At 36.4% G+C, this 27,184-nt stretch overlaps 1 long non-coding RNA gene and 1 other non-coding gene across 2 annotated transcripts in view; one reads left to right on the forward strand and one right to left on the reverse strand.

Annotated features, from left to right (window-relative positions):
* The window catches only part of LOC122687926, a 139,986-nt gene that overhangs the window by 84,140 nt on the left and 28,662 nt on the right, over nucleotides 1-27,184 (reverse strand). The gene's annotated exons all lie outside the window — the stretch shown is intronic.
* LOC122688136 lies at nucleotides 4,894-5,000 on the forward strand. The gene has a single exon (XR_006339354.1). It is a non-coding gene; the product is annotated as a U6 spliceosomal RNA (small nuclear RNA).

Consider the following 27,184-nt stretch of genomic DNA (forward strand, 5'->3'; position numbering starts at 1 on the left):
GCCACTTGATGCGAAGAACTGACTCATTTGAAAAGACCATGATGCTGGGAAAGATTGAAGGCAGGAGCAGAAAGGGACGACAGAGGATGAGATGGCTGGATGGCATCACTGACTCAATGGACATGAGTTTGAACATGAGTTTGAGTAAACTCCGGGAGTTGGTGATGGACAGGGAAGCCTGCAGTTCATGGGGTCACAAAGAGTCAGACATGACTGAGCAACTGAACTGAACTGAACTGAGTAACATCATGGGTGCATTTTATCTTTTTTTGCCATATGAATTTCTTGATTATTTTACAATAAGCATAAATTGTTCACTATATATATATGTGTGTGTATATATATATATATATATAAAAATATTAAGGGAACCATGTTGTTTTATATGCCAGCAAATAAGCATAGAGAAGTGATAACTGACATAGTTCTTAAAGTAGAAGAGCATTTCATTTTGATAAAGAAAATTAACATAAGGAAATTATGTCTTTCAGATCATTCCATAGCATTGATATGAATTTGAGGAAGGGTTAGAGATTTCTTTATGAAAATGTAATGGCTTTATTATAGTATGTCAACTAGATTTCTGGTAAGTTGGTCCTCTTTCACAAGCCAAATTAACTCTATGCCATCAAAAATACTGTTTAAATTTCCTGTGGCTTAATTTTCTTAGGTTTAAAATGTGACTAAGTATCAAAACATCTTCATAGGTTAGGTATGAGACTAGAATGTAATAACAGTTATAAATTAAATACATTCCTTATGGTGCATAGCTTCTTGTTTCTCAAAATGCACTCCTCCGTTCAGTTCAGTTCAGTCGCTCAATCATGTCCGACTCTTTGTGACCCCAAGGACTGCAGCATGCAAGATCTCCCTGTCCATCACGAACTCCCAGAGTTTACTCATAAACTCATATCTATTGAGTGGGTGATGCCATCCAATGCACTCCTCTCCTGGCAACAAAGTGTCATATCTTGAGAAACTAAGGCATCTGGTAATGTCTATTCTGTGTATTACAACCCTAGAATGCTAGATTCTTTCAATAACTTTATCAGCATTCTTCATCAGTAGTGAGACAATTTATTTACTAGTCTTTTTTTTTTTTTTAACATTCCTGAATATTTCTAGCTCTGAACACACTTTTTTTTTTTAACAATTAAAGTACTCAGTTTCATTTCCTTGATAATGTTACAGGCACCCATCAGGCAGAAAAGATAAAGATACTTTGTAGGTTTGGTATTCATACCATCATACAGGAGGGACATTATAAAGGAAGAGCAAATGAAGACACGGAGTCTCAGCTTAAACCTTCTGTTTGAAGTAAGGCGGTGTGGAGGTGCAATATACACTCAGATCTGACACTAGAAGCAGTGTATCAGTGTGCTGAACAAGGACTGAGGAGTGTGTGCTGATTCTAGCAGAAGAAGCCTCTATGTCACCAAGCTTTAACATTAGCACATAAAAGCACATCTTTATGATAGGAAGTGATTAGAACTATCAAGCATGTGTCAATCAGCAGACATCAGTGGCTGTAGAGCTGCAGAGAACCCAACAGTTCCATCAATATTATCCCTTTAACATTTCTCAAGTCAGTCTTCAGTCCTTATTCTAAGCTCTTGCAACCTCTCATCTGAGCACATAGAGGAGAGCTCAGCTGAGCTCTTCCATTTTCTATCCCAACCTCAGGGTATTTTCTACACTGCAGTTGGTATCCTAAAACATGCCGTCTGTTACCTCTTTACTCTCTCTAGTACATTACTATAGCTTAAAGATGAAGTTCTACAAAGACCTGCAGTTTTTGGAGTTTTCAACCAGTCCAGAGTTAGCCCTGGACACTCTGGGATTTCTGCACACCAGCTCTTCCAGCCCCTCTGGGTATTTAAATCTTTTAAGTACCCCAGATTTGTTCTTCCCTAGAGTCTCCTCTAAATCTAATCCTGCTCCTTGGCCTTCCCTGATTAGTGCCACTGACTCTTCAGATTTTGACTGCAAAGAGCACTTTGTACGGTAAAACTTCTCTGATCACTCCTGCTCCTCACAGTCTTGTTGAAGACCCCAGTATCACCAGTGCTGCGGGAAGCCCACAAAGTCCTACAAGACTTAAATGTAGATTGGTTGATCGTTTCTTGGTGCTCTGAACATAAGGCAAGCAGCTACTGCTCAGTTTTCAATTTAAAAGAAATGGACATAGTCTACTCCAGAACGAAGCAGATGGGGAACATGGCAAGGTACATAGGCTGCAGATATCTCAGCCAACTTGGGTCAAAGGATGCTTTGATTGCGCAAATGTAAAATGTCGGCCAAAGTTGTTTTTTTCTACTAATTAGTATTATATTATGCATACAGATATTTGAAAGGCAAAGTAGAAAAAATGCTATTAATATAGACACACTTCAAATATTTGAAGTCAATATTTTCTATTCTGGTTTAATGCATACAAAACTGAGGAAATGGGCAAGTGGATTTGAATAAAAAGGACAACTGCAACTAAGATATTAGCTATGGCTAATTTCTACTGCTTCATCGTATCATATTAAAATTAGTTTTTTGATAAACTTCCTCATTTTACTTTTGTGCCCTCTTTTATGTAAATGTAAAAAAAATATTTATGTCATCAACTGTTTCCTCTTTGGGGAAAATGTTTATTACATTTAATTTTCTTTTTTGTTCTTATATTTCCTCACTTAAATCCTCTGTGAGCTGCATTTGCTGGGATCATACTTCTTTGTTTTATTTTTCTTAACCCAAGGGCTAATAAAATTAAAGTTGTATTGAAACTGAAGGACAAGGGATACATGGAAAATAAATCTGTTTCTACTTTATATACCAAGTTAAATCACCACTCCCAGAAAATCACATCAGATACTAATATGTGAAAGTGAGAAGGCTATCTAAAAATCCAGTGACATGACTGAAAGATCATGACTCAATTTCATAGTTGACTGAAGGATGTAATGATTCCTCTAAAAAAATTGCTGAAAGAAACATTTGATACTAATTGTTTTGAGAAAATATTTGATTATTAACACTGACATTAGTTTCACCCTTTATCTTTCTTAAAACAATCTTGTGCAAAGTAGAAATCATATATCTTTAATATGTTTATATAAAAAAATTCCCACATATTTTAGAAATACTTTTTTTGGTTAAAAGAAGCTAACACACTGAAGCTTGACAGGACAATATCAAAACCAATTCAGAGCAGAACCTCTCAGAGGTGCAGTATCTCCTGTGTGTGTTTTTATTATAAACATACTTTCTGTCCATACTCTACCCAAAAATTTTCACAAAAATTGTAAGGAAAGCTGATGCTTTGGGATCCAACATTTAAAAATAGGACATAATAACTGAAATTAAAATTCTCCTGCCTTCTTATTTATTATTATTCTCAATTGGGGAAAAAAAAAGAAACACTTAAGAGGTTTGCAATTTTAGTGAAGGATACATTTCCCATAGAACTGCTAGGATTAAATAAATGAGGCAAGTGGCAGGAGGAAGTTAGAAACATATTTTTACTGTTTGCAAATAGGATAACCTATAGGAATGCTTTGGCAAACTGCTGAACAACCAAGCATTTTACCATCTTGTTGTATAATCTACTGATTAAAAAGAATTTCTCCACACAGGCAGTCATTTGTATCTGTAGCCTTGGGCAAGGTCTTTCCATACATTTCAAGCTGTACTTCAAACTTCCTGCCAAAGACACATAGAATACATGAAGCCTTGTCTATATCTTCCTGTTTATGAAATATGTCTATGTCTTCCTGTTTAAGATCTACTACTGGGTCTTCCCTGAATATTTATTGGAGTGTTTTGTGGTTTCAAGAGGCAAGTGACTGATTGGCTTAACAGGAAAGGAGACACTGATCAATAAAACATCCTTTTTTCTGATCTAAATTCATTGTAGCAACTTCAACAAAGGCCAGTTACAATAACATTTGTAAAAATCATTTATTGCTAGTCAGCAAAACTTCCTCACTTTGGTTCATTGCTTATAATAGTTAATGTTAAAGATACAAATCACAATAGAATACTGCACATTTAAGGCGCTATTTATTTAAACCCTATAGAAATGGAAATAACAACAGTTCAGTGTTAGTCACTCAGTCATGTCGGACTCTGAATTCCCATGGACTGTAGCCCACCAGGCTCCTCTGTCCATGGGATTTTCCAGGCAAGAATACTGGAGTGGATTGCCATTTCCTCCTGCAGGGGGGCTTCCTGACCTAGGGATCGATCGAACCTGGGCCTCCTGCATTGCAAGCAGATTCTTTACCATCTGAGCCACCAGGGACACTTTAGATGGGGCTTGAGTTCTTAGGGATTATTAAGGCTCCAACAGAGTCCTAACATACCTAACGAAGAAAAATATATCTTGCATATTTAAGGGAATTATCTTGAGTGAACAGACCATTTTTCCCATCTGCCAATTTATATACTTAAACACACTGATGTGCAAGTATTTACATCTGCGCAAGACCTCTGTCTCATCCCTTCCTCTCCCTCCTCTCACAATACACACATGCACACAACACACTCTTCCCTCTCTCATTCATTTATTCAAAAGGCACAAACTAAGCACTTCCTATATACTAGGAACCACACAGACATGAAACTGAAAAACAGTTCGCGCTCTGAAGGGTTTATAGCACAAAGAGGAGAGAGACATGGACACAATCATATTAAATAAAGTAACAAGTGCTACAGTGAACATGTTTCCAGATGGTATAGTGGTTGAATAAGGGGTTTGTTATTTGTTAAAGTCACAAGATGATGAGTTTTACAGGAAATAAATATATATTGTTTAGTAAAGAGAAATGTAAAGTCAATCTAAATTAAACACTTTTTTTTTAGGAAAAGGCCATTGTGGATGTCATGTCAGAAAAACTTTCAATGGTGCTCGCTTCGGCAGCACATATACTAAAATTGGAACGATACAGAGAAGATTAGCATGGCCCCTGCGCAAGGATGACACGCAAATTCGTGAAGCATTCCATATTTTTTAAACAAAAAAAAAAAAAAAGGAAAACTTTCAATGAAGATAGAATAGTGGTCAATTTTAGAAGTAAAGATCACGATAATTTGAAAACATTTGTTTAATTAACTCAGTTGTGATTTCTAAGATAGTCTACATGGCCCAAAGGGAAAAATAATTCCAGTCTTGAAAAAATCATTTCTACTATCTTCATCTGTGTGTGCTTAGCCACTCAGATGTGTCCAACTCTTTGTGACTCTATGGACTGTAGCCCACCAAGCTCCTCTGTCTATGGGGATTCTCTAAGCAAGAATACTGGAGTGGGTTGCCACGCCCTTTTCCAGTAGATCTTCCCAAGCCAGGGACTGAACCCAGTTCTCCCACATTGCAGATGGATTCTTTACCACCTCAGCCACCAGGTTCATGGTTTTAAATAAATCAGTTGCTGCCTTTATCATTTTCTAATTCCTCATTTTGGTTAGATACTTCTTTAAAATAGCCTCTTGGTTGCAAAGAATGTATCCTGTGAACATGGTCAGTTGCTCAGTCATGTCTGACTCTTTGCGAGTCAGTATGGACTGTAGCCTGCCAGGTCCTTGTTCGTGGGATTTCCCAAGCAAGGATACTGCAGTGGGTAGTCATTTTCTTCTCCAGGGGAACTTCCCAACCCAGGAATTGAACCTGCATCTCCTGCAATGCAGACAGATTTTTTTTTAAACCACTGAGCCACCTGGGAAGCCCAAAGAGCACTTCACTCTTTCTTAAATTAAAATCCCTCCATGTGTATTTCTTTTGTTGCATGCACTTTTACAATTGACTTATAACAGTTTGCCTGCTTTAGAATAACTTGGGATTGTACGTTTCTTTTAGCCTAGGAATCCTACTTTCTTATTTTGAATTTTTATATGCCCGGTTGGAAAAATGGCAAGATATTTTCATGGATTTATTGTTATGTGTGTGCATGTGTGTTTATGTGTATCTTTTACTCTCTCAATGCTTCTCCATTTTTTCTCTTTCTGTGTATAGATACATAAGTACTTATATCAAAGAGAAAGAAGAATCCTTTGCTACATTTCATTTTTCTTTCTTAATGGAAATCTTGTGCATACATTTAATAGTATAATAATATAACTGGTCTTCTTTAGCCACAGATGCATTTTAACTCTTTATTACATATCCAAACTATAAACATCTTCTTATAACTCATTTGTTAAAATGAAAAAAACAAAAACAGGTTCAATGAAACTTAGATAGTCACAGGTATTGTGAGGGAGATAAAAATGTTCAAAGAATAAAAACAGATGGCAAATGATTTCCAGTTAACATACAATGTATTAAGTTAGTGTTAGTATTATCTAAGTAACTATAGTTGGGCTATAGAGAAACATGAGTTTTTCATGTTGATTATTAGAGGCCATTTTCTAACACCTTAGGATATGTAGTGATCATCTGTTGTTTCTGTCTGCTAAGTATTGCTTTCTCGCTTTGGGAAACGAAACCCTCTACTCTTCACAATGTGTCACTGGAGATGGGGCTGGCCTTGCCATCACCCACCATGTCGCATGCATTGCACACATCAATGAAGGCTTGGCCAGGCTGTGCATTCCTCATCCCGCTAACTCCACCATTTACTACAGATATGGTCTGTTCTGGATTTTGTTGTTTAGTCGTTAAGCTCTTTAGTCACCTCGTGGACCTTAGCCCACCAGGTTCCACAGTCCATGGGATTTTCCAGGTGAGAATACAGAGGTGAGTTGCCATTTCCTCTTCCAGGGGATCTTCCCAACCCAGGCGTCGAACCAGCATCTCCTGCACTGGTAGGTGGATTCTTTACCACTGAGACACTATAACCAAAACAAGGCTATGCAGGGGCCATTCCAACACTTTGGTAGAAAGTTATGGGAGATGACATCTGTCTTCCTGCTAAAGGTGCTGAGTTAGTAGGAATCTGACTTGAAGCTGTTGGTGCTTGTTCTGCCAAAACAAAGAATGGGACCACCTTAGCGTAAAGGTAATAATACATGAGAAAACAAATTCCAGAGATATTTACAGAGTACCAAATTTTGTGAACCTCTGGCTATATCAATGCCATTAAGTCAGGTTTTCCACCAAATATTTCTGTATTAAAGTCCTTATTTTAACACTTCTTAGGTGACTATACTGTGCCAGGTGCTATGAAAGATAAATGGAACACAGTAACCTTATTTATTATTATCACCTAAGAAATGTTAAAATAAGGACTTCAGTACAGAAATATTTGGATAGATAAAGAATCTGCTTGCCATTGCAGGAGATGCAGGTTCAATCCCTGGGTCAAGATTCTCTGAAGGAGGAAATGACAACCCACTCCAGGATTCTTACCTGGGAAATCCCCTGGATAGAGGAGCCTGACAGGCTACAGTCCCTGTGTTGCAAAGAGTCAGACACAACTTAGTGACTAAAGAACAATAACAAAAATAAATAAAATGCACAGATCTCTTTGATATGTTCACTAGTAGAGACATGCACATGCAAGTCAGTCCATTAGAGTTTAGAAAAGTTAGACAACAAATATATTGAAAGTACGAAGAGAGACTGCAAGGAAAGAGGTAGTCAAAACAATGTAAAGCGAGTTAAGAAAACTATAAAGCTTGAAAATTATTGGATTTTCAATAGGCAATCATAAAGCAAATACATTCAGAGGATGCATTCTCCATGAAAAGAGGTGCTTAAAAAATTGACTGAAGCATGAACAGCACAGATGAAGTAGAAAAAAAAAAATCCACAAGTGTTACATTTTTTTTTCACCTTACTATAAGTCTAGAACAATCTCTGTGTTATAACCTATTGATTTATTTCTTTGACTAGTAAAGAATTGGACATTCAGAATGCCTAAACACCTCCTAGACCAAAAAAGTTTATCACATTCATAGTAAACATCATAAAATAGAGAGCTCCAGTACCTGCTTATGTAATATCTATATTGGGAAACAAGATTTGTGGAAAATAATATTCATTTTTGCAGTGACTTTCAGAAGTAGAGTATATAGATTTGGAAATAAAATGACATTTTTCTTACCAACAGCAATTGAAAGTGGCAGTGTTGATACCTAGAATAGACAACTCTATACATGTTTGAAGAATAGCTGGAAATAGTTACACTATTGCTATTTTGTGAAATGTAAGTAAAACACAGGTTCAGAAAACAAACTTGCTGCAAAGTTGTCTACAATATTTTGTTGATAAAACTGTAACTAATAGATGTTACAGCTGAATTAGTGAGCTATAAATATGTATAGATCTTCCTCCATTTACAATGGGGTTACATCCAATAAACCCACTGTGAATTGAAGATATTTTAAACTAAAAATGCATTTAATATACCTAGCCTATGGAACATCATAGCTTAGCCTAGCCAACCTTAAACATGCTCAGAGCCACTAAATCAGCCCATATTTGGGCAACATCATCTTAACACAAAGCCTATTTTATTATAAAATGTTGAATTTTCATATAATGTATTGAATACTGTACTGAAAGTGAAAAACAGAATGGTTGTACGGGTACAGAATTGTAATTATACTGGTTGCTTACTCTTGTGATCAGGCTAGAAATTCCAGAAAGTTTTAACATAATCATATGCACATTCTGCTAATTTTGAAGATCTAAAAATCAGAATTTCTAAGATAAGTATTTATTACAAGAATTCAGTTATAAATATGATAAACAGAGGACCCAAATACACAATTAAAAGTAGTCTAAGTCCCATATGAGATAATTGGATCCTTGTTTATTATTAAGTATTCATGGTATGTATGTAAAATTTATTATCAAATTTAGAAATATATTATTATATATAAAAATCTTAATTTAAAGTGAATAAGAAAATGTGAGATGATTTACAAGGACTTGCAAGTTACTCTACAAATTTCATGTTACTTCTTATAACCAAATAGGTAACTTGTTGAGAATCATGTGTTATAATATTTAGTATTTAGTATTATAATACTAATTTAGTGTTATAATATTTAATATTTAGAGGAGTCAAGGGAAAGGACTATATTTTTTCTGGAATTTGAAGGCTTTCTTGATATGAAATTGCTTTTCTTATTTCTGTATGGGTTTTAAATCTGTGTATATGGAATATTTTCATGTAGTACTTTGTATTATCTTAATTTGTACAATCTGGGCATTGTTCTGAAGGAAATCAATAAGGTAAGCTACACATGAAGATTGATCCCCTTTTATGGATCCTTAATTGCCTCTGATTGTAACTGCTGGGTTGGATACAAAGGTTCCTTCAACTCTTTTGTGATCAAATAAAGTGTGAGATATACTTGTGGGACTGGGGGTGGATTTAGCATTTCATTCTATGGTCACCATTTCTAAAGTACATCTTAGTAAATCTAACATCACTGATTCTCAACCAACTAATTGACCTGTCACTGTACTAATGTTTCTCTCAGTTTTACAGTGTTCATTAAGATTGATACTACATCATTTTGTTCTAATTTATTTGTGTGCATAATTGCATGTTATGAAGTCATCATCTGCATACTAAATTTTCTTTTACTGCTGACAATCTCCAAAAAAAAGAAAATGACTTGATTACGTGTGCTGAAAAACTTCAACAAATAAAAGAGAAAAAGTGTGCTTTCTCTTATATGTAAATTTCTAATGAAAAAGAATTTTTGATACAGCTAAATAAATGGTGACAAGAGAAATAGACTATTTTTTAATGTATCAGTATTTTTTAAAAAGTTGATCAGTTATTTTACATTGGAGATAAAGAGTGATCTTGGAAATGAAGTATAATTATTCTTCCCATTATTAATAATAATGACAAGGTTATAATAATATATCTCCTTCAGTAATAAAAGGTAGGTTGATATATCAGCTAATCAGATAATATAAATTATATCTTATGAGAAAGATAAAAGTAAAATAATGATGAGCACATAAAAATGTTCAGGAATGTGAATTATACATGCATGACTAGATTTAGTCCCCAGTTTTAGTAATTAGAGCTTAAAGGAGAAAGCATATTAGTAATATAAATTGCTGCATTCATAAGACAAAAACCTAGTTACTCAAAAGAAAACTATATCTCATAGAAAAGTGAAAGGTAATTTATTTTCAACTTTCCTTCACTAAAAGGTATTTTTGATGAAGTAAACAATGTTGTTGATAACATTAAAGAAAATAAAATATGTATTCATAGGACATCATTAGAAGATCATTTCTAGATTGTTTCTAGATTATATTCTAGAAAATGTTCAAAAAACTAGCAGTCATAGTAACTGCAATTAAAATTTTATTTCCTTTATAATAAATGGTCTATATTGGAATACTGTTACTAAAAATTAATTTCATACAGTAAATATTCTATATGACTCCAAAAATGAATGAAAGTAATAAACAAATGTATACTTTTTCAAGTATATTTTCAACATGTAAATCCAGACTCCCTAACACAAACTTTCTGTGGAGTATTTCCCACTTGGCAAAAGGCTCAAGCAGTTGAGATTTTTAAACACAAAAGTTTGATTAAGTTTGGACTCAAAACCACTCTATTTTTCTTGTTATTATGTAAGACAAAAATGTCTTCAAATCTGGCCTGAGAACTTAACTAGACCATGTGAAATTGTTTCTTTTTGCAGAAAGAAATGTGACTATTAGACCGGAACCGTTGTTTTTTAAGATCTGCTACATTCGGGTGTCCCATTTATAAAACATAGCCAAGACTTATCTTTTTTGAGGACAAAAAAGAAATATCTGCAAATCCCTGCCCAAAGTCCCTTTTCTTGAAAACAATTCAATTTTCACAATTTGTATATGATTTCTTCACTTACAAATTAGGAACAAACCAAAATGACATGTTTCCTTTGTATCTAAAGAACGTGAAAGAAATTTGTGACTGAATTTGATAATTAGCCTGTAGTTTCTATTTTACAGAAAGCAATTAAAGGGATTAAAAATACCACGTGGTACTTAAATGGGACATTGGCTTTAGGACGCAATCCACCAGACATCCAGTATTCCACAGCAAAAATCCCAGGATATAGTACTGTTACAGTGACCAGCTGCTCCCTCCTTCATTCAGAGGACTGAATGCAGTGTAAAAGCTAGATATGTGTGTGCTCAGTTGTATCTGACTCTTTGTGACTCCATGGACCATAGCCTACCACGCTTCTCTGTCCACGGGATATTTTTAGGCAAGGATACTAGAATGGGTTGCCATTTCTAGTATTTGACAAAGCATTTAATATGCAAAGTAACTCAGGTGGTCTCTGATTCAGTATGCCAAGACTTTCCCAGTCAATGCAATAAAAACAATCCAAATATAACCTCTCAGGAGGGGAAAGAAAAAACAAAAAACAATTTTGAGTGACCACAGCGATCATAGAGTTGGTCCAAAGCTCTCTCTTTTGGCATCTTTGTTGCTCAAAGTAGTTTTGCATTGTCTTTCTAGTAGAATCATTAATAAACACAAAGTTATCTTTGGTATGATTTCAACAGAAGACCAAGAAAACTACAAATATTTGTCAGTTGGGGAATGTTGAACAAGCCACAGTACAATCATACAGTGGGTACCAGGCCATTCTGAACAGGAAGCATGTGCATTTTTGCACACAGTCTATAACGTCATCTTCAAGATTGTTTAATTGCTGTGGTGTCCGACTCTTCTGTGACCCCAGGGACTGCAGCCTGCCAGGCTCCTCTGTCTGTACGATTTTCCGGGCAAGAATGCTGGTGTGTGCGTGTGCTAAGTCACCTCAGTTGTGTCTTACTCTTTGCAACCCTAAGGAGCCCTCCAGGCTCCCCTGTCCATAGATTCTCCAGGTAAGAATACTGGAGTGGTTTGCCATGCCTTACTCCACGGGACCTTTCCAGCCCGGGGATCGAACCCATGGTTGTTACGTCTCCTTCATTGGCAGGGTTCTTTACCACTAATGCTACCTGGGAAACCCAGATTGGGTTCCTATTTCCTTCCCCAGGGGATCTTGACTCAGGGATTGAATCTGCATCTTCTGAATTGGCAGGTAGATTCTTTACCACTGAGCCACCAGGGAAGTCCTATCTTCAAGATATTTATAATTAAAAAGTCAGGTAAAGTACACAAAACATGCTACTACTTCCTATATATAAGAAATTTATATATATATATACACATTAATTTATAGACACATAGAATTTATGTATATTACATTTATGCATACATGCCTTATATTTATACATATATTGAATCATTATAGAAATTGAAAGTTGAACTGAACTATTAAAAAATAAGTGGTTACACATGAGGGAAGGAATTCAAGTGCAGAGTCTGGAGATTACCAGGAGGTAGCTCAGATGGTAAAGTGTTTGCCTGCAATACAGAAGACCAAGGTTCGATCCCTGGGTTGGGAAGATCCCCTGGAGAAGGCAATGGAAACCCACTCCAGTACTCTTGCCTGGAAAATCCCATGGACAGAGGAGCCTCGTAGGCTACAGTCCATGGGACACGACTGAGCGACTTCACTTTCACTTTACTTTCTTCAGTACATTTATTTGACCCATGTAAATAGTTTATATAAAAAAGCAAATATTAGCTTAAAATGTAATCTTTAAAAATATTTAAAAATGAAACCAGTTAATATTAGCATAATGAGTGCTTATGTAATACATAGAAAGTTTTTTTTTAAAGTTAAAATATAGTAATTTGAATATAACCCTCTCTATAATACATCTTAAAGGCTGAATTGACAAGAATAGCCTAAACTAATTGACAATTCTTGATAAAAGTGTAGCTATCATTATTTGGAGATTGTCTTGAGATGATTGTAAATTAATGGAAATAGCTATGCTGATGTCCAGCCAGTTGGGGTTCTCTGTGTAAAAAGGAGTTGCAGAAATAAGATTAACGAGGACAACTGAAAAATTTATATTTCTGAATGTATAAGAATAAGCACATATTGTGTATAATCTTTCACAAAACACATTTCCTCTGTCTTCTGAAATGACTACCCTATAGCAACGGGCATCACTAATGCCTTGATTGTATTCTCTACGTATTACATATATTGCATTATATATTCTTATAAATATTATGTAACACATACTAGGACAAAATACCATTGCCTCCTTCTGTACCCACACCCCTCCTCCTACTCAAAAAAGGGAATAAGGGTTTTATAGAGAAATAAATTGGCTGATATCATGTGTAGGCTAGGACGTAATTAAAATGAGCATGGACCATCTACTGCTTGAATTCAAGCAAGCTGTCAAAATTATGGTCTTCCTGTTGTATGTACAAAGAAGACAGCAAGAGGAATCAACCATTGGCAGAAGGTGGAAAAATCTGAGCTTCACAGAGAAAGAAAAACTGAACTGGAATCACATCCAATATTTTAAATCCATGAACCCCTAATTGTCAGTTCTGTGGCTGCTAAAGAAAGCAACTCAACATTCTGAGAATCGGCAAACAAACCAAAACATCAGGCATCTATGCTGTATTTCCTATAAAATTAAACCTCAGAGAATCTAACTGTTTATTGGGGATGTTTCATTTTGAAGAAATAGTCCACCAAAAATTATGAAGGAATGACAAATTTCACCATTTGTATGAAATAATGAGTCTAGAGAATGATCATCAATACCTGCAAACATCAAAAGAGATAACCACTTGTTGGAACAATGGAATATCATCCAGGAAATATTATTTCTCCCTAAAATCAAACTTGAATCCAACCATGCCTCTATATCTGGCAACAAATTTATAGGAAATGCAGGGGACAAAAAATTAATAACTTTTCAACAATAAAGCCAGGATGCAATTTGTAAAATATGGATTGCAAAAACATCTACAGGATAGCAAGTATGGTTTCTTCAACAAAATATATTTTAGGGGAAAATAAAAAGAAAGAACAGAATCTACAGATTAAAAGATTCTTAAAGAAAACTGTATAATTGGTCCTCCTGATAAGACACTGAAAGAAAAAAATGCGATTGTGATTATAAATTATGCATGAACAATGGGGATAAACAGGGACGGCACCCAACCATGTAAGACATATGACTCTAAAAAACAAAACCACCAAGTGAATCTCTGGAGCTGAATTGTCCAAATTTTAAAATTTTCTTGAAGAAGATACAGCAAGGCAAATATAATCACTAGCTGAATGTTTAAAGAATTACTGTTCATTAATTAAGGTATAACAGTGTTATGGCTATAATTTTTGAATATTTATCTTTAAGTAGTAAATATAGAAATATTTACATAATAAAACATAGAATATCTTGTCTTGCTTCAAAATAACAAGTTGGGAAAGTGAATGGCAGTAGTGGAGTCATATAATTGGATAATTGGCCACAGATTGATTAATTTGACTGATTGAGTTTACTATGGTATAGTTTCTAACTTGTATATGTTTGAATATTTTAAAAGAGCTGTTTACTGCAATTTCCTCATTACCAACTTGATGAGTATTGTCATTTTGTTTGGACCTGAGCCAAATCCATTAAGTCAAGCTCTACCCAGTGGGAGTATGAACATTATTATTTTTAAAAAGCTTCTCTGTTGACTCAAAGGCAAGGTCTGGGCTGTGAACCTACACCATACAAAATTTGCCCTACTTTAACAGAAACATCATTACTAGTGAATTAGTATTTACTGACTTCCTGGGGGAAAGATAATTTTATTTATTTATTTTTAAAAATTTTTTATTAGTTGGAGTCTAATTACTTCACAACATTTCAGTGGGTTTTGTCATACATTGATATGAATCAGCCATAGATTTACACGTATTCCCCATACCGATCCCCCCTCCCACCTCCCTCTCCACCCGATTCCTCTGGGTCTTCCCAGTGCACCAGGCCCGAGCACTTGTCTCATGCATCCCACCTGGGCTGGTGACCTGTTTCACCATAGATAATATACATGCTGTTCTTTCGAAACATCCCACCCTCACCTTCTCCCACAGAGTGCAAAAGTCTGTTCTGTATTTCTGTGTCTCTTTTTCTGTTTTGCATATAGGGCTATCGTTACCATCTTTCTAAATTCCATATATATGTGTTAGTATGCTGTAATGTTCTTTATCTGGGAAAGATAATTTTAAAAGTCCTTAAATTTTGAAACAAAATTGTCAGATTCCTTTGTCATAGAGCATAAAGAGGACAAATAAGTTATTATCTGAATACAAATTATGAGAGATGATGCAACATACGTTCATTTCAATTGTACAACAAGTTTTCTGAGATTCTGGTTTCTTGAAATTCAGTCTATATTTGCAATTACTACAAAGCATTGATGCAATACAAAATATTATGTGATTGGTTAATGTTTTGAATAGTGAAGTTATGCTTTTTGTTTCTCTTTGTAGTTTATCTGTTTTTCTACATTCAAGGAGAGAGTTATATGTACTGTAATTTTTTTCAGCTTCTCCATTATACATCCTGTACTCTTTTCTCTACTGTTTTCATAAATTTTGTTTGGGAATCTAGATTTTGCTGCTCTCAATTAGCAAGCTTTTATATCTGACCATTCGGTCTGCCCCAGGGCATAAAGTATGCATCCTAAGTTGCTTCAGTTGTGTCCGACTCTGTGTGACCCTATGGACTATAACCTGTCAGGCTCCTCTGTTCACAGATTCTCCAGGCAAGAATACTGGAGTGGGTTGCCATGCCCTCCTCCCGGGGATCTTCTGAACCCAGGGATCAAACCTGAGCCTCTTAAGTCTCCTGCATTGCAGGCAGGTTCTTTAACACTAATGCCATGTGGGAAGCCCACAAAGTGTATGACCCAGGTCTAAATGAATCATATTTAACCAAAAGAGCCATAGTTGATATGTTAATATGCTGCTAGTGTTAAGTGGTGGGGGTGGGGGGTGGGGAGGGGGATACAAAAGTCAGATTTCATTTCACAGCTATCACAGTGGCCAAAAAGAAAAAAAGAATTATCAAACTTTCCTGAAGAATGAGAAACTGTATCTACCAATCCACTTGTTGGAGTTTATATAGTGTATACACTTGGAGAGCAATTTAGCATCTAATAAAGATGGATATCCAATTATAAATGCTCCTGCATTTTACTTCTAAGTATATAACTCAGAAATGATTTTGCACATGTTCCCAAGAAAATACATGTCACATTAACTGTTGGTAATACCCTTAGCTAATATCCTTCATCAGAAGAGTGCATATATCATACTATATATTTATACACTGAACTATCATGTAGTATTAGTTATATTAGTATTAAGGCAACTCCTAATTCTTCAGGTGTTAGATTTTGCCATGCTATGTCATGCAACAGTCTCCAAATCTCACTGGCTTATGACAAACAGTTATTCCTTACAGAGGCTACATGTCAGCAAATACAGATATGCCTGTGGGACTCTGCTCCAAGCTACAAGTCAAGTTTGGTGTACTGATGTAGTCAACTTCTCTTTCCAGAAAACTGACTGAAAGAGAGCCCTCACTCGCCGATACAGAAATTGCGGAGCTTCTAAAATCCTTTCTAATGAACTAGTGTACGTAACTTCTATTCAAAGGCCTTTGGCCAAAGTAAGACACGTGTCAGTTCAAATGGTTAGGACTGGGCAAATCCACTGCAGGGAGTCTGAGGTCCAAGGATCCCTATTTCATGTAAAATTTACAAACTGATTGTCATTCACCAGCTCCTCCCTAAAAGTGGGTGAAATTTAAATTGGAATTGCATTGAAAATATAAAATCATATAGAAAAGATATTTTGATGTAATTAAAACATCTACACATAATATAATCTTCCATTTTAAAGAGGTCTTTTAAAATTTCTCTCACAATTGTTTTGTAGGTTCTCTATTTCTTGCATAATCCTTTTAAGAGATGTACCTAGGTATTTAACATGTTTTAAAGAGATTGAAAATAATGATGTCTCTTTGACAAATAAATTTTATTATTATATTTGAGAAGTAGAAATAAAATTTATTCAAAGATTGACCTATTCCCCTAAACTTTGCCAAATTCATCACTAAAATTTAACAGTTTGACTGGATTTTTCAGATTTTCTATTTATATTTATACATTCTGCCATCTGAAAAGAATGGCAGTTCCAGTTTTTCTTTCTGGTTTGCACAAATTAAAACCTACTTTTTTTTTTGCCTTAATCCAAGATCTTGACAATCTTGGATTCCCAGGATAGAGTAGAATGGAATAGTGATAATAGATATCCTTGATTAAAATAAAATATTTTCATATTTTATCATTAAGATGATGTTCACTATAGGTTTTTCACCAGTTATTTATAATATTAAGAAGGTTTATTGTATTCTTGGTCTGCAAATAATCTCTATCATGAATGGGTGTTAAGTTTTAACATTTTTAATGTTAAGTTTTAACATTTAAACACAAGCTGAAATCAAGATTGCTGGGAGAAATATCAATAATCTCAGATATACAGATGACACCACCCTTATGGCAGAAAGTGAAGAAGAACTGAATAGCCTCTTGATGAAAGTGAAAGAGGAGAGTGAAAAAGTTGGCTTAAAACTCAACATTCAGAAAACTAAGATCATGGCTTCTGGTCCAATGACTTCATGGCAAATAGATGGGGAAGCAATGGAAACAGTGAGAGACTTTAATTTTGGGGGCTCCAAAATCACTGCAGATGGTGACTGCAGCCATGAAACTAAAAGACGCCTACTCCTTGGAAGAAAAGCTATTACCAATGTAGACAGCGTATTAAAAAGCAGAGACATTACTTTGCCAACAAAGGTCCATTTAGTCAAGGCTATTGTTTTTCCAGTGGTCAGGTATGGATGTGCTGCTGCTGCTAAGTCGCTTCAGTCGTGTCTGACTCTGTGTGAACCCATAGATGGCAGCCCACCAGGCTCCTCCATCCCTGGGATTCTCCAGGCAAGAACACTGGAGTGGGTTGCCATTTCTTTCTCCAATGCATGAAAGTGAAAAGTGAAAGTGAAGTCGCTCAGTCGTGTCCGACTCTTCGAGACCCCATGAACTGCAGCCTACCAGGCTCCTCCGTCCATGGGATTTTCCAGGCAAGAGTACTGGAGTGGGTTGCCATTGCCTTCTCCATATTTGTGCTACTGCATTCTATTTTTATTTGAAATTTTTAAGACTAGTACTTTTCATTTTCAAATTTTAGTGGGAAATTTATTAGCTATTAACACTTTCAATTTCTTTGATACACATTCAACACTTTCATATTTTCTTTGTGCATCAATATTGGTAACTTGTGTTTTTAATAAAATTTTCCCCATTGTGTTCAAAATTAAAAATTAAATGAGTTAAAGTGGCTCTTTATACCTCTGTATTATTTTTATGTCTGTACAGTATGTTGCAAATCATCATTTTAATTGTTTCATTTCTCTTCATTTTTTGTTATTGATATTGTATGTTCTAATTGTTATGTCTTTTTGAGAGTTTATCAATGTTATTAATTTCACACTGGAAGTATATCAATCTTATTAATCTTCTCAAAGAACCAACACAGTTAATTTGATCTATTGTACCTTCTTTTCTATTTCATTAATTTCTGATTTTCCTTTATTATTTTCTCCTTTCTTTTGATTTTCTTTTGATTTTCTAGATTCTTGAGATAGAAGGTCAGCTTTTAGATTTTCAGCCTTTTTCATTGCTAATACATGCATGTAAAATCAAGAAATATCTTAGAAACAATGTTATAGCTATATTACCCAATTTTAATAGATGCTCCTTTCATTACTTTCTTTAAGCCACTTGTAATATACACTGTCATTTCTTCCTGACTCCTAGGTTATTAGTAGGTCTATGGTTTCATTTTAGACTATTGGTGATTTTCCAGATATCATTTTTTGTTATTTTTCACATTCATTTCACATTCACTCTTTTCAAAAACTTTTCCTTATAGGATTTCAATTCTAATATAATTTTTGAAATTTATTTTATGACCCATATATAGGTTCCTCCTCCCAAACTGGAATCATAAACTCATCTTAGTTTTCTTTCTTTGTGTATTTCTGTTTCCAATATGTTGGAAAAGGTCATTTATTTGAATTTTAAAATGGCAGACTACCCTTTCAAAAAAGAAGCAGTAGCCTCCCTTTGATGCTTTAGATGGTTCCATCTTTCTTTGATGTTTGTTTGCTCTTCTCCCCACTAATGATTTCTTGCACAGAGGCTGCCAACAAAATGCTGATTAAATGATGCCTGCAAGCTGATTCTAGACCATCAAACTCATTTTGCTATGATTTCATTACTCTTTATTAAACACTTAGAACTTGTGAGGAGTAACAGTGCCTTTAAATTTTGTTTTATTGGAATCACACAAATCGGCAGAGACTCCTTGATATTTAAGTATTTCTACATTAACAAATCAATGGGTCTTATTTTAGCTATAATGTCTTCCCTCTAGTAAATTATTTCCCTGTCAAGTAATCCAAGGCAGAGCCGTCATATGAAATTCTGTACTGTAGTCCACCATGGTGTGACGATTCTCCACAATACTTTCAATTTTCTTTCTACTTTTAATGCTGCTACTTTGTATTTGGGGCTTCCCTGGAGGCTCAGCAGTAAAGAATTCGCCTGCCAGTGCTGGAGACCCAGATGTGGGTTGGATCCCAGGTCGGGAAGATCCCTGGAGAAGGAATTGGCAACCCACTCCAGTATTCTTGCCTGGGAAGTCCCATGGGCAGCAGAGCCTGGCAGGCTACAGTCCATGGGGTCTCAAAGAGTTGGACACAACTGAACAACAACAATGCAACAACAAATCTGTATTTGCTAAAATATATAACCCAAAATCTCTAGAATCATTAAAGAATGATATTTTCTTAATGATCATTTAAGTAAAATGCTTTGTAATATAGTAAGAAAATGCTTCTGAGTGACACTAAAATCAATTAGATTAACTTAATTGCTGGTCATTTATTTTCTGGCATCAAGTTATGCTTTTACCCATTAGTCACATATAGGCATGGAAAGCTACCGGAGCTGGCCTTCAGACTGATTTGTGTTCATATTGTTTCTTGATTAATTGAATGCAACTGTTGGAGCAATCTCCATTTCACCACCACTCCCCTGCTCCCCGTGCCCACCCCCATCCCGTTTTTTTTTTTTCCAAACAGAGGCCCTTGCCAGCATCTGGCATCTGAAAGTGAAAGTAAGTGAAAGTCACTCCATCCTGTCTGACTCTTTGCGATCCCGTGGACTATATACAGTCCACGGAATTCCCCAGGCCAGAATACTGGAGTGGGTAACCTTTCCCTTCTCCAGGAGATCTTCCCAACCCAGGGGTTGAACCCAAGTCTCCCACATTGCAGGCAGATTCTGAGCCACAGGGGAAGTCCAATAATACTGGAGTGGGTAGCCTACCCTTTCTCCAGTGGATCTTCCTGACCCAGGAATCAAACTGGGGTCTCCTGCATTGCAGGCAGATTCTTTACCAACTGAGCTATCAGGGAAGCCACTTTTTTTCTGAAAGTGAAATCCTGTGTAATTGTTTTCCCGACATAAAAAAATCAAGCAAAGCATCGGACATCCTTTTTTCCCCCCAATATCTCTATTTCAGCTAATATATACCCTTTTGTGAAACCAAAGCTGTGCAAATATCTGATTAATTCGAGTTGATGTGAACAGCCAAACAAAGTCATTTTTTGATTACACTGAATTATCTACTTGGTTCTTAGTACTGTATTCATCACAAATTTGTGCATTCTCAGTTTTGCTAGTTTTTGTATCTTAAACTTTTCTTCATCAACATAAAGATAGTTTTATTCATTTAACTGGTTGATTAGTTTATGAATTTCAAGATCCAAATAAAATGTGCAGTGATGATGAACACAAAAGTTGAAAAAGATAACTTGTATATAGTGTAGGCTAAGCATGTGTGGCATGCACGTGCTCAGTCGTGTCTGACTCTTTGTGACCCTATGAACTGCTGCCCACCAGGCACATCTGATCATGGGATTTCCCAGGCAAGAACACTGGAGTGGGTGCTGCCTGCCCTATCAACTAACAGGATGCTGTGACTACTAGCAGTTGCAGCCACCCTGGACTGGGGAGCCCTGAGGGAACTCAGGAAAGAAACGAGGAATGCCTGCCATCTAGCAGCCGCCAGACTGCAGCAACTCCCCGAGGGCGCAGCTTGAGGAAACTCAGGATGCGAAAACACAGGACCCTGACCCCTAAGAGCCGAGGTGCACTGCAAAGGATTTATTTCTCTGAGCCCAGACTATCACACCTTCCCATACACAGAAAAGAGCTAAATCCCCTACCTTGAGATATCTGGTTTTCTTTCATTAATGATAATTTTTGACATTCCTACTACTTGTCCTTCATTGCAAGAAAAGCCAAAAAACAAAAAACCCTAGCCCTCACCTCCTCCAAGCCTTTTTCTCAGTGCTATCTGAGGTGCTGGCTCCTGGGCTTAAAGTTCTAGGAATGTCCCCAGGATAAAACAAACCTCTCAACTTTTAGGTTATGCATTGCTTTCAGTGGACAACAGGATAAATTCTTAAGTTATTGATAGAATTTGAATCAATAACATTTGTTAGGAAAATAGAGGTCATTAAGTCTGACAGGTGTACTCACTTCAATATTGGGTAGGTGTTATATGGTAACTTTATAATAAGTGAAGAAGATAGATAACCATTATGTTGAAAGAAAAAATCTCCTATTAAGAGCCATGTTTGCACTTCCAATATAATTGCATGCTGATGATACAATGTCTTCAGTATGTCCAGTTTATCATAAAAATATGACATCAATTTGGACAAAAGTAATATTTATAAGAATATCAGAATATTAATAATTTTATAGTATTAAATGAGAGTTATACAAGAGACATCAGTTATATGCATTCAAGTAAGTGCTGATAAAATTAAGCTTTACTCTTTCATCCCTTTTCTTTAGATTACTGTAGCAAAAAATTATATTGTCTATGAATTAATTGAATCTTTGCAAATACAAAAAAATGAAAATTATCTTAGTAAGTTATTTAATATTTGATAATGGCAAAGAATTACAGTTTTCATGAAATGGTAGCAGAAAGGTAAATATGCCAAGGTAAAGGACAGTAAGATTAGCCGCTGAGAACTTTAAAGTCCAGTAACAAAATTAACATTTTTATTGGAATCAGAGAAGAGCAGAGTTTGTTTTGTAGAAAACTTTATCAGTAATGTGGAAGATAAATTGAGAAGCTCTTCCAAAAAGAAGATTCAAAAGACAAGAACAAAAACAACATAAATGAAGAGAAATGTGAAAATCTTAGACCAGAAATACACAATAAGAATTCTGGGTATGCCTTTCCAATAAAACCGAATTAACACATCTGAAGAAAATTGCTTTGCTTAGTAGAGATTTGAGAAATTCCACACATTCCTAGATGCCTTTGCTCTGTCCTTAGGCACACTGTGTTAAAAACTTTTTAAGTATAAGATTGAAAAAATTCTACAAACTTGGCTTTATCCACTTAATTTTTAAAAATCACACATATCTTAAGATTCCTTTGTATGCAATCTGAATATTCAGAATAGTCAATTGCTTAAGACAGAATGGAGATTTGTGGTTGCCAGGGGCAGAGGGGAGGATGCGGGGATAAATGGGGCTTTGCCTGGAGGGTCAGAAATGTTGTGTAACTAGATACAAAGTAGGGGCAGCAGAAAATTGTGAATTTCACTAAACGCCTCTGAACTGGTCAACAAACCATTTAAAATAAGTATGCAAATACAGGAACCAAAATTAAAAGGCGTGAGTCTTCAGATTCATACAGATAGGGGTCTGAGCCCGTGCACCCAAGCTGGCTGTGTGACCTTGCTATTAATAACTCCTGAGAGCTGGGGTGGCAATAACAGGACCACCCCACACGGTGGTCGTGAGGCTTAAATTACCAGACTTACAAAAGCACTTGACCTCATGCCTGACACAGTGAGGACCTCACAAATGGTGGTGACTGTCACTAACCACAATTCCACAGAAGCCCAGAGCCAGAAGGACCCTCTCGAATCACCTGACCCTGTGCAGATGAAGCAGCGGAGATCCACTCAGAGGCCGATGCCGACACGGGGTTCCCTTCAGCCTGCTCCCCCAGCACTGGGTCCTCACTCCATCACTGCTCTCCGGCGGAGCCGGGATGAGGCACGTTGGTCCTGAGTCCTCCTGCTGCTCCCTCCCCTGTTCTGAGGATCGCACAGCGCAGTGAGGCCCCTTCTGGGCAGATTTTCCTCCCCTCGGGAAGGTCAGGGTGGAGAGCAGTCCAGGAGTTACTATCCTGCCCCCGGCGCGGCCCGCCGCAGTGCGCGGGCAGAGCTGACCAGTGTCCCGACGGGACTGGCAGAGCCCTTGTGAGGGCCAGCACTCCTGGCCTTGGTGCTGCCCAAGACATGAGGAAGTCAAGCACAAGATTTTTGCAATATATTACCAGAGAGATGCCATCTTTATGTACTTAAAAGAACTGTTAGAAATGCTGATATGCACAGTGTCTATAGACGCACTTATACTAGCAGAGGATTAATCTTTCAATATTTATTAAAAAAAGGTATCACATTACACTTTTTAAAGTAAAAGAATATATTAGTTAACGCACTAAAACACATTTATTAGGCTTATTATATACTTTAGAAATGGAAAAATGAGTATTTTGGGGGGGCATATTACCTTCTAACATAGAAAAATGTATTTTAGAGGAAAGACCCAGCTATAATCATCATATAATAGCAGGTATAATATATTGTCTGCATAAAACTTTTAACCACTATCACAATTTATGAAAAAATACACTTACTGATTCTCTTAACTTTCACCTTTCCCAACAGTTTCTTCATCATTGAATGAACTACTTTTCAATAATCAAAACAGTTTTACTAATGCATGTTTTCCTCTGTTAGAAATGTTTGATATACAATGGATTTTTAAATTCACTCATTACGCTTTCAGTTGATAATTTATCCAAAGTTATGAGTGCCTGATCATATATCTTTAACACAGTCACATTTATTAATATTTCATGGACAGAGGAACCTGGTGGGCTATAGTCCATGTGGTCACAAAGAGTCAGACATTATTGAGTGACTAACACTTTCATATATATGTATGTATACAGAGATATATACATATGGGTATAAACATTCTCCACAATATAACTACTGAATGTATGCAATGTAGGGATTTTTAAAATGAGATTTTAAAAGGTTTGTGTACTATAATGAACTAAAATGCACCAGAATGGGTGAATTTAATTCAGATGAGCATCACATCTACAAGTGTGGGCAAGATTCCTTAGAAGAAATGGAGTAACGCTCATAGTCACCAAAAGAGTCTGAAATGAAGTACTTGGGTGCAATCTGAAAAATGACAGAATAATCACTGTTCTGTTCCAAGATTAAATATCATAGTAATCCAAGGCTATGCCTCAACCACTAGTGATGAAGAAGCTAAAGTTGAACGGTCCTATGAAGACCTATAAGACATTATAGAACTAATACCAAAAAAAAAAAAAAAAGGTGTTCTTTTCATCATAGAGGGCTGGAATGCAAAAGGAGGTAGTCAAAAGATACCTGGAGTAACTGGCAAGTTTGCCCTTGGAGTACAAAGTGAAGCAGGGGAAGTGCTAACAGAGTTTTGCCAAGGAAACACACTGGTCATAGCAAACACCCTTTTCCAATAACACAAGGAATGACTCAACACATGGACATCACCAGATAGTCAATGCCAAAATCAGACTGATTATATTCTTTGCAGCTGAAGATGAAGACACTTGATACAGTCAGCAAGAACAAGAACGGGAGCTGACTGTGTCTCAGATCATGAACTCCTTATTGCCAAAATCAGACTTAAATTGAAGAAAGTAGGGGAAGTCACTAGAACATTCAGGTATAACCTAAATCAAATCCCATATGATTATAAAGTAGAAGTGACAAATAGATTCAAGGGATTAGATCTGATAGAGTGCCTGAAGAAATATGAACAGAGGTTCATAACACTGTAAAGGAGGCCATGATCAAAACCATCTCAAGAAAAAGAAATGCAAAAAGGCAAAACGGTTGTCTGAGGAGGCCTTACCAACAGTTGAGAAAATAAGAGAAGCAAAGGCAAAGGAGAAAAAAAAATACATATATCCGTCTGAATGCAGAGTTCCAAAGAATAGTAAGAAGAGATTAGAAAGCCTTCTTCAGTGATAAATGCAAAGAAATAGAGAAAATAATAGAATGGGAAAGACTAGAGATGTCTTTAAGAAAATTAGAGATACCAAGGGAACATTTCATGCAAAGATGGGCACGATAAAGGACAGAAATGGTATGGATCTAACAGAAGCAGAAGATATTAAGAAGAAGTGGCAAGAATACACAGAAGAACTATACAAAAAAGATCTTCATGACCCAGGTAACCATGATGGTGTGATCACTCACTTACAGCCAGACATCCTGTAATGCGAGGTCAAGTGGGCCTTAGGAAGCATCACCAGGAACAAAGCAAGTGGAGGTGATGGAATTTCAGCTAAGCTATTTCAAATCCTGAAAGATGATGCTGTGAAAGTCCTGCACTCAATATGGCAGCAAATTTGGAAAACTCAGTAGGGACCACAAGACTAGAAAAGGTCAGTCTTCATTTCAATCTCAAAGAAAGACAATGCTAAAGAATGTTCAAACTACCGCACAATTATACTCACCTCACACGCTAGCAAAGTAATGCTCAAATTTCTCCAACCCAGGCTTCAACAGTATTTGAACCGAGAACTTCCAGACATTCAAGTTGGATTTAGAAAAGGCAGAGGAATCAGAGATCAAATTGCCAACATCCATTAGTGCAAAGGAAAAGCAAGAGAATTCCAGAAAAAAACATCTACTTCTGGTGTTCATTGACTCAACTAAACCATTTGATTATGTGGATCACAACAAACTGGAATATTCTTAAAGAGATAGCAATACCAGATCATATTACATGAGAAATCTGCATGCAGGTCAAGAAGCAACACGCAGAACTGGACACGGAAAAACGAACTGGTTCCAAATCGGGAAAGGAGTATGTCAAGTCTATATATTGTCACCCTGTTTATTTAACTTATATGCAGAGTACATCATGCAAAATTCCAGGCTGGATGAAGCACAAACTGGAATCAAGATCGCTGTGAGAAATATCAATAACCTCAGATATGCAGATGACACCACCCTTATGGCAGAAGCGAAGAGGAACTAATGAGTCTCTTGATGAAAGTGAAAGAGTGGAGTGAAAAAGCCAGCTTAAAACCCAACATTCAGAAAATGAAGATCATGGCATCTGGTCCCATCACTTCATGGCAAACAGATGGGGAACAACAGAAACAGTGACAGACTTCATTTTCTTGGGCTCCAAAATCATTTGGAGATGGTGACTACAGCCATGAAATTAAAAGATGCTTGCCCCTTCGAAGAAATCTATGACCAACCTAGACAGCATATTAAAAAGCAGAGATATTACTTTGCCAACCAATGTCTGTATAGTCAAAGCTATGATTTTTCCATTAGTCATTTATGGATGTGAGAGTTGGACCATAAAGAAAGCTGAGCACCAAAGAATTGATGTTTTTGAATTGTGGTGTTAGAGAAGACTCTTGAGAGTCCCTTGGGCTGCAAGGAGATCAAACCATTCAATCCTAAAGGAAATGAGTCCTGAATATTCATTGGAAGGACTTATGCTGAAGCTGAAACTCCAATACTTTGGCCACCTGATGCAAAGAGCTGACTCATTGGAAAAGCTCCCGATGCTGGGAAGGCAGGAGGAGAAGTGGACAACAGAAGATGAGATGGTTGGATACCATCACTGACTCGATGGACCTGAGTTTCAGCAATTGTGAAGTTTTATGGTCAGGGAAACGTGGCATGCTGCAGTACATGAGTTCACAAAGAGTCAGACAATACTGAGAGATTGAACTAAATTGAACTATATATAATGTATAATCCTTAGGAAGAAATATAGCTTGCTTTGACTTCTGTATTTAAATGCATTTCATCAAAAGACATTTACAAGCATCTGAAGCTAGAATTAATTGGACTTTTTCAACACCAACTGTTGACCATTATCAAATCTTTGACTTCTACTCTATAGTTACAACATCTCTAGGCAAGGAAGGTGGGGCTTATTAATCTGGTGGAGTTAGCTATTTCATTCCCCATTCATCCTTCTCTGACACCATGTGGAGGAGGGTGAGGGATCGGGAAGGACAGGAGCATCTCGTTACCCTGGTTACCACAGGACAGGAGCGGGCAACTACACCTTTGTCTGCAGAGGGAGGGGAAGAGTGT

The sequence above is a fragment of the Cervus elaphus genome, chromosome 32 (genome assembly GCF_910594005.1).
Source record: "Cervus elaphus chromosome 32, mCerEla1.1, whole genome shotgun sequence".
In the NCBI taxonomy this organism is placed as follows: Eukaryota; Metazoa; Chordata; class Mammalia; order Artiodactyla; family Cervidae; genus Cervus; species Cervus elaphus.